The sequence below is a fragment of the Rhododendron vialii genome, chromosome 6a, assembly GCF_030253575.1.
Source record: "Rhododendron vialii isolate Sample 1 chromosome 6a, ASM3025357v1".
Taxonomy (NCBI): Eukaryota; Viridiplantae; Streptophyta; class Magnoliopsida; order Ericales; family Ericaceae; genus Rhododendron; species Rhododendron vialii.
Window position 1 is genome coordinate 24,270,383 of NC_080562.1, and position 9,801 is coordinate 24,280,183.

The following is a 9,801-nucleotide window of genomic DNA, read 5'->3' on the forward strand; positions in this document are numbered from 1 at the left end:
TGCTGTGTCAATTGTTGTTGCCGGTTATTTGTTGATTTTCTGGTTTTGGGTAAGCACTCTTATGCCAAGGGAGTGTCAGGTGGTTTGTAGTTTGGTTGTCATGGTATGCCCCAGTGAACATCAAAGTTTAGTTTAATAAATTTGATTTACCAAAAAAAATTTACAAACCGAAAGGTTGGGCGAGATGGTTCAATACCATATTTTATTCACTCCAAGCCAATGACTCCCTATATGGCTAACACAAAATGCTATTGAATTCCCATGAACGACGATTAGAGACCAACCGAAAGGTTGGGCGAGATGGTGCCTAACACCTTCTCATCTCATAACTCAGCTCCTGAGCCCTTTTTAACGAATGTTTGGTCACATAGACTGTGCCTCGCGTCTTGCGCTTAAACGGCGATTTATAGGGTTATCCTAAACTCAGGTGGCAACTCCACGTATTTTAATTTGCTGAAAGCGTCCACCTGGAATCCAGGCGTTGACCTCTGAAGAAGAGCTGCCCCTGAAAAAGGGATGATCTAATTTGCTGAAAGCGTTCGCTCGGGATTCAAACGATGACCTCTAAAGAAGAGTTGCACCTGCAAAAGGATGCTAACTTTTTGAGACTACGGCTTAATAAGAGCGTTGAACGCCATACATCTGCTAGAGGCGTCCGCTAGAAAAGTGATGACCTCTGAAGAATAGATGCCTCTGAAAAAAGGGATGATGAGACTGTCGAGTACATGGGAACAAAACAACTAAAAACCCCTGCCAGCACCGGATTAGAACCCCCAGAGTCGACGTACCCACATTAATTAAACAGGCCGAAGCTGCTTTGTTCCGCCATTCCACCGAAAGACATGTATGAATTAAATAAGTCGAAGCCAAGTGGCCCGGTAACTATACCACAAATCTAAAACAGGTCAAAGCCACATTGTTGGACCATAGAGGCGAAAACAGAAGTACAGTAGAGGAACAACGGTTGGGAAAACAAATTTCATTGCTCAAAGTCGATTAATTTCATCGTGCAGATTGTTTGCGTTCCAAGCCCGTGGCACTGCATCGACGACCTTATCTTCTATTCGGTATGAGTTTGAGCCGGCTACCTTCGTGACTTGGCGTTATGTCCCACCCTGCATGGGACAAGCCCTGTAGCAAGGGTGATGGTGGTGCCTAAGCTGCACCAAGGTGCACAAATCAGTCCCACATTGCCAAAGTGGGCTGATTTCTTACAAAATTTAAAGGAAAGCTTTTGATAAGTGGATACCTTGGGCTGAGGCTCAAGGGAATTGACACGTCCTGGAAGTGTGGTCATGGAATGGTTCGGGCACACGGCTTGGAAGTGTAGCCGTGGAATGGATTGCGCACGTGACATGGAAGTGTTGTCACCGAATATTTTGTTGGCCCTTGAACAAGCCGTCCTTTGAGTGGGCTACGGTTTAAGCAGGTCAGTGGGCCGGGTCATACAAATGGTATTGGAGCATCACCTTAGTCTACGTGCAGTGGGACATGGCCACTAAGGGAATGGGGACGAAATTGGACTGGGCCCTGCAACACGAACGTTGCGAACAAATGCAGAAGATCGTGATATCCCACCCCGCACGGAACAAGCCCTGTAGCAAGGGCGGTGGTTGTGCTGCACCAAGGTGCACAAATCAAAGATTCTCCTCATAAACTTGACATGTGTCTAATAACTAGGCCAAGAAAGATCATAAATAGGTGCGAGCGAGTACTGTAGGCAAATCATTTCCAGTATGGCAGTATTTCACATCGAAAGGCTAGCTTGATATCAACCAACAATTATGTCTCATCTACATAATTTTTTTGCGCATTACGAGATGGATTACAATTATCTTGGGATCTGAACATATAAAATCTGAACGTTGAAGCGGATACCATGGCTACTGTTTTGATTATTGCAAAATGATAAACCTTGTCCCATATAGAGCAAGGGGTTGAACGACGCTCGCATAGCTCCATCCTTAACTACTAAAAGCTGTACACGTCTTAAAACTACTCATTAGCTTGAACAATATTCATTCCGATTTGTTAAGAAAGGACAAAAATAAAGGCAAAAGAATGGCTAAAAAATCATACCATCGTACATGCATTATCTATTCCCTTATTTGCATAGATGACTCTTTTCCCTTGAACTTTGCCTTCTCCATTTCTTTGTCCTAATGTTAAAAAAAAATACACGTGTGAGAAGAACTTTTTGTCCCACAAAAGGAAAATAGAATATGCTTACCCTAAAAAAGGGGATCAGATTCAGATCGCATTCCTCTCGAAGCATAACACCTATGTTTCTGAAGATATTGTCCATAGCTTATGAATTGAATGGAGACTTAGTAGCTATGTAAGAGGTTTATACAGTCACGACATTCTCGACATTCTAGGACAAATAGTTATAATGTATCAATACTAAATTGATGTAGAGCTAAGCAAATCTCAATTTCTCATCAATGCCCCATTGTGTTATAGCATCCATACTTGAAGCCGCAATCAAATTTTCTTTACTTACAAAATTTTGTACACATGGCACACCAATGTTTAATGTACAGACCACCTTTTGATAATAGTTCACTGAAAGTGAGATTCCTGATAGATTAATTCTTCACAACCTCAATTGTATGGTTTAAGTTTTTATTATTATCCCCCTTCAATGAGTTTTCCAACCACATCCACCTATCCACTAAATTGATGACATTTTCTTACCAATCAAATGAAGATAGTTAAAAAAAGATGATCAAGTAATAAGGTTCACCAATACAACCTTTAAGCTATACTCCGAGTCTAATCAAGTTCCGGAAGTGCCGTATTCAAATGTATGCTCGACCATTCTAGGTTTATAAGCCCCAATGCTTTTTCAGGATTCTATTTTCTGACGTTTATAAGCGCCAATATCATATTCTAACCTCTAATTGCAAAATCCAAACCTCTACTTGTCTGATTAGAATTCCATGGTATTCCGACCTTCATGCAAGCAATCTTCTTTTTTCACTAAGCTTGAAGAGTCCAACCAATTTTCAAAACAGTAAACAGTAATGTAAAAAGACATAGAAGATGCTAGCAAAAGGGGGGGAAACTAAAACAGAGGATGAGATTGGTGGACATCTTATGTGCATGAAAGATTATGAAGCTAGGACCCCAGTGATTTCAAATCTGAAAGCAAAGAAAGGATTAGATGCAAAGGAATCGGATGTCGCAGATTCAACTCAGAAACCCCATTCCCCGTGGGACTAGATACATGCAAAGACAGGACTAGATGCAAGTGAATCCGGAAAAATAGAAACCCTATTTGGAAGACAGGATTGGATAGATTCGAAAGTTCAAAAATCCGATTACCTGCAGATTTAGCGGCAACTTCTGTTAGTGGTGTCCCCTCTTGGTAAGATAGAGAAATAGATGGTTAGATTGGCAAGTGGGTGTTGCGCGCGCGCGTGAGAGAGAGAGAGAGAGACTATGAGTGTGTGGGTTTTAGACGAAGAAGAGAAACATCAGGGAGAGAGAGAGAGAGAGAGAGAGAGAGACGTTTGGTTGTGTGGATGAAATAGGGTAGAGAGAGAAACAGAGGTTGCATATCCATTGGGTAAAGAGGGGTCTGAAGCCGGTGAGGGGTTTGGTAGGCTCTAGACTTGACATTTTGTGAGGGGGAAGTATAAAATCAAATTTTCCATTCAACATTAAAATTCAATCTCAGCTCTTGAAACACAGAAAAAATTAGTATGTGTCTACACAATTTGACGGGAAGTATGTGGCTTTTCTCGGTTGGATGCACAATAGCGCTCCATCTCTCTCTCGTCCCAAGTGTTGCTCTGATTGATACAAAGGGCAATTTTTTTCACTTCTTTCTCGTTCTCACCTTTTACGTTGAGCCAATGAAACTTTTGATATCGTGTTACCATTAGTCCTCTAAAATATGAGCAAAAAAGTTAGACTTTGTTCCCTAAAAAGGAGAGTTGTGTAATCAAGTTGTTTCAACATGCTCAAAGGAGACATTCTAAGAAAACTCAATAAAAATTAACAAGTACAGTTGTACTTAAAACTACTCATTGGCTTGAACAATATTCATTCCGATTTGGTAAGAAATGGCAAAAATAAAATTCAAAAGAATGGCTAAGGAATCATACCACTGGAAATGCATTTTCTTTTTCCTTACTTGCAGAGATTAATTTCTCTTTTCCCTTGGGCTTTGCCTGCACCATGTCAAGGTCTCGCTCCTCTCGGATCACAACACCGACGACGTTTTTCTCTCGAAGATGTCCAATCTGTAAAGAAATACCATAGATTATAAATGTTTTACTAAGAAGTGGTAGATAAATAAATGGAATGGGATCACCACACCACTAATCATGTTAAATGGTGGATATTACTACAAAAACAAAAGGACAAATGAATGGTTAAAGAATCATATCACCAGACATGCATTATCTTTTCCCTTATTTGCATAGATGACTCTCTTTTCCCTTGGACTTTGCCTTCTCCATTTCTTTGTCCTAGTGTTAAAAAAAAACACACATGTCAGAATAATTTTTTGTCCCACAAAAAGGAAAATAGAATGTGCTTACCTAATAAAGCGGATCAGATTCAGATCATGTTCCTCTCAAAGCACAACACTATATTGTCGATAGCTTGTGAATTAAATAGAGACGTAGTAGCTGCTTAAGAGGTTTCTGCATTCAGGAAAATCCGGGACTAACAGTTAGAATGTTTCAATACTAAATTGATGTAGATCTAAGCAAATCACAATTTCTCATCGATGCCCCATTGTGTTATAACATCACTTACTTGAAGACCAATGAAACTCATACCTAGCTACCAAAACGATCTGTGTGATCATACCATGCTCTTAGATAATCACAACTTGACAATGAGAATGTATAAGTCAACACAGGCGTTTTTTGTGGCAGCCCATGGTAATAACCTACATAAAAACAAATCGATCGGTGATCAAACTTAGAACATTGAAAAATCAGTCAATCCTACTTCCAATCAATGTCATTTCCAAATATCTGCCCTGACACATATATAACCTACTCGAGTATCCCAGATCTTGTTATTATCCACACCCCAAAACCCTTTCCAATAAATTTTTCCTCATTAAGCTTGAAGAGAGTCCACCAAATTTCAATTATATTTTCCGAGTGCGCATTATTACAAAAAATCATATTCCAAGATTGATTTTCTGTAACACTAAATACCTAAAGAGAACAAGCACTATCATCTAGCACGAAAGAGAACAAATAAATACCTAAAGAGAACAAATACTATTATTTAAATACCTGAAGAGAACGAATAGGACAAAGACACCCATTACCGAACAACATACCACAAAAGTTTATGAACAACAAATACACTCTTACACGTTCAATGGTCAGCAATGGCCCCAATCAAATTTTCTTTACCTACACCAATTTTATGTTCATGGCACACCAATGTTTAATGTCGAGACCACCTATTGAAAACTAGGAGTTGCTTGTGCCTTCAGGCACAGCGCAACACGTTCCAAAGTCAATAAAATCAAACTATCCTTCTCTATTGACCACCTGCGAACGAATTTTCTGGGAAGTCTTTTTATTAAGAATTCTCGTGCCTGAAGACACATGCGAACGTACATGACACAATTTAGCTCCCCAAAATTCTCTTTAAAGCTATAAAAAAAAGTTCTATGAATGTGAAATGTTTACCCACGATTTTTACTGCCAAGCTATACAACAAATCAAAGAACACTAAATGCAAATATACATCTTATGATGCATTTTAAATGTCCCAGAAAATTAGAATTAACTGCACAAAATCAGAATTGCCTCTATTTACCTGTACATTGCATTCCGGGAATCAATGCACCCCATTCAAGTTGTATTTTTTCCACTCAAATGTGAGTATACTAAAACCAATATGATACATCTATCTCATCAGACTCGTGAACTTGCTTTCTCTTCAATAAACCCACCAAATACAGCATTCACATAACTACCACATACTAAACCCACCCAAAAAAAAAAAAAAGGATCAAAGCTCAAACAACTCCTACCCTTCTCACATTTACACTCGTTAAGGTAAAGTAAAACCATAACACTTGTTCAAGCAGGCAACTCTACTGCTAGCATTTCCTGTAGACAAAAAGACTAAAGGTTCTCGACCATTCGCAACCTTATTCTGCATTTGACAAAAAGAAAAAGAGAAGAATCTCTGAATCCACCAATGAATCAGAGCAGTTACATCCACAACATGGGTAGCTAAATCTTCAGCCAACATCAAAACCTATTAAAGGAAAAGATTCAAGAAATCACAACAAATGTAGCTAACTTTCTAGGTGATTTCCATGAGAGAGCAATCTAAAACTTCATATGGTGGAAGTGATAGTGTTATTGGCCTATAAACTATACGTTGAGGTTTAAACAAAAACCTGAAAGTCAGTTTCAATTGATAAAAAAGAACATAAAATGGAAAAAGGAAAAGAAAATTAGGGGATAACTCAACCCATAATGAGACGGAGATGCTGCATACAAGATGGACTTCCTATGAACGGTAAAATGAATAACTCTGAATATTTTCAAGTGAGAGACAAGGGGAAGAGTGGGGGAGAAAGAAAAGAAAATATGAAGCTGGGATCAACATCCATTGCCCATAGACAGAAAATTTACCAGAAGAGACATGTTGAAAATCTGCGTACCATATAGGATAATAAGCAAAACATGACTTAATTCAAGATATTTCCACCCATAGACAAAAAAATTCTAGGAAGAAAATAAACAAGCACTCGCAAAAATATTCACCTACTCAATTGGAACTTCATGCCGCATGCACCGGTGGTGTTACGCTTCAGGGTTGAGTTTCTTCTTTGGCTTCCCATCAGCACCCTTAAGCAGGGACTTCCCTTTCTTTGCTCGAGCCAAATCCGTTTTAAGCTCATCTAGGATGCCCTACACACGATATAACAAAATAAGATTAGGCACCAAACCTTAAAATGCTACACGTCCACCAAAGTAAAGTAAATAAGGAAGTTCACCGACACAATAAATCCCTCGCAGGCAATGAGCAAATGCACATTTGAAATAGTTGGGGAAAATATACAAATATAGACACTATGTATAAACCCTACCCAGTAAAGCTCAAAGTATCATTCAAGCGTATGGACCGTTTTTTTCTCTCACAAGTACAAAATTGTCCCCTACCTTTAATTCTTCGATTTTTTCATTCAACTTTATCATTTGCGTTGAATGGGACTTTGAGACAGTACGTTGATGAATAATTGATAAGAAGGAGCTTTCACAAATGACAGCGAAGATAATGTCAATGTGAGACAAATAGAATGTTCCAATTTATACGTACGTCTAAGGTAGAAACAATGATAGCATGACGAGGGCAAGAACAACATTTAAAGACTACCACATTCATAGCAACACAAAGCTTTGAAATTTCAAGACATGACCACATTCATAAGCTAGCTTTTGGGGTTGAATTCTACCCAAGACCGTGTAACATGGTATAAAAGCTCTGGTTGTGAAAGATCTTGGGTTCAAGTCTTCCCATTTGCTTTTGTTCCCTATAGTTGCATCTCCCATAGGCATCATTTTTTCTCTATCTCTAAAAATGCTTCACCTGCAAGGCCTTGCACAAGAGGGAGTGTGTTGAATAGCTTGATATACGTTGTTGGGCCCATTTCCTAACGGCTTAGGCTTTTGGGATAATTGGTAACTTAACATGGTACCAGAGCTAGGTACCATATATGGTTAGGGTGCATGTCTCTGGCCTGCACGCAGTAGGTGCTGCTAAGTGAGCACATTGCGTGAGCACATTGCGCGTGAGGGAGTTAGGAAGCAAAAATCCACATCGCCTAGGTACCAAAGTAATTTGAAAGTACAAAAGCGTGAGGGCACCCTCACTTCATGAACTAGTTTTTGGGGTTGAGTTCTACCCCAGACCATTGTATACATATATGCAGGCTATTCTTACCCATAACCTTTGATTCAGTTTGGAAAGTATACAATCAACTTTGAAAGCATATACAAACTCTTAAGCTTTGTAGACCATAGAAATATGCAGAGAAGAGTTTATGTGATCCCATAGGTCTATAACAAGCACGATGGAGAAATCTATGATAAATAGAGTGACATCACAAAGTAATACATGAATCTTGTGAAGAACAAGTTACTCGTAAGCCAAGAGGTGACAGTGTCATATAATAGTGTAAGAGGGGTTTAATGTAAAAATTAGGGTGTCTACAAAAATGCTTTTGGAGATAATGTATTTAATCCATAAGCATGGAAGAGCAGCAGGTATATTTAATTTCATCAACTGGATCTATATTTCAACTAACCAACAAATACACAAAGTTAACCGTAAAACATGGGTTTGTAGGCTGTGTGCTCTAAATTTAAATCTTCCAACAGAGGTCGTTTTGTATTTAGTACCTTTTCGGACTCTTTACTACCCAAAGAAGATAGAACTGAGTAGAAAGAACACCATGAGAACATTAAACAATGAAGTTGTAGGTTAGTAGAGAGAGGCAATTTACCAGCTTTTATACTCACTTGAGAATGAAAGTCTTTGAAATAGCGAGAATTCGCAAACTTATGTAGCAACCCCTCCTTCAAAGCAATAAGCCTTTTCTAAAACACCTATGGACTTATTTCTTGTCTATGAAAGATTGGAAAAAATCCATAGTCTATGAAAGATTGGAAAAAATCCATATGACTGTAAGATTCCTTGAACTTTTCCTAGATCAAACCAAACATTTTGCATTATAAGAGACTCTAGCATACCAGTTATACTAAAAAAACTCAAAATCATACTCGAACTTTCGAGGAAAATTTAAATTTTGAGTGGAGACCTCTAACTCTGCCTATGGCTCAAAGGTAAGGAAGTCATATTGCAATGAATCATATACCTTCCTATCATAGTCATCACACACTGATTTTAACCTCTTCAGGTATGCTATCATTCAAAGCAATGTCCTCAAGATCTTTAGCTACCTGCATCCAAGATGAACCAAGGCCCAAATCATTGCACTTCAAAAAACAATGTTTATAGAAGGCGAGAGTCCAAGTCAATCATTTTGGTTTTGGAAATCAATAAGCAAGTCCATGGGATTTACGCAAGTCAAAAGGACTTATCAAACAGTAAGTTTCAGTATCCTTTATCTGCTTCTCCAAATTGCTGAATGCACCCTCCTCTTTATTTGGGTCACCCTAATTCCTCAGTTCATCTTTCTCAAAATGTATCATCAAACATAGAATGTTTGGATTCATTACAGTTACATTTACAGGTGTCCGACTCCAATTGCAGATGTATCAATTCATGGTCTTCCTTTGAGCCCCTCCATCTCACCAAAGTACATTATGTCTGAGACTCTGCAGCCCAACACCCTAGAATTATAGAACTATATTGTTTAATACATGGACAAAAAAGATACTTCACAATTTCCACTAAACAGTAAACACAAATCCAAAATCATAACACTCAAAGACTACATAACTACCTAAACAGCCGTGTAAGAGTTCATGGTGTCCTTGGCAGTGTCGTTACACCCATCACTGACCTTGAACTCAGCAATATACCTATGATATCCCCCTTCATCTTGAAGTACGAAATGATTGAAGCCGAGCTTGTGGTCTGGTTTTTCAGGGAACCATATGCTTTGCGCCAACACTGTAGCAAACTCTACTTGTATTCTCCCAACAGGTAGCTACAATTCTTTCCCAGAGATCAACTTCTATAGCCAAGGAGAAGATAATGCACATCAAGCAATGGTTTAGAACTGACCATTTCTTTAAAAGAGTCATTAAAGCATTTCCACCCCTTACTCAAATTTGA

At 38.7% G+C, this 9,801-nt stretch overlaps 1 long non-coding RNA gene across 1 annotated transcript; it reads left to right on the forward strand.

The window, feature by feature from the left end:
- The first annotated feature begins 8,903 nt into the window (after positions 1-8,903).
- On the forward strand, positions 8,904-9,400 carry LOC131329111 (uncharacterized). Its single transcript, XR_009200632.1, has 2 exons — positions 8,904-9,046; positions 9,119-9,400. It is a non-coding gene; the product is annotated as an uncharacterized LOC131329111 (long non-coding RNA).
- The last annotated feature ends 401 nt before the right edge of the window (positions 9,401-9,801 follow it).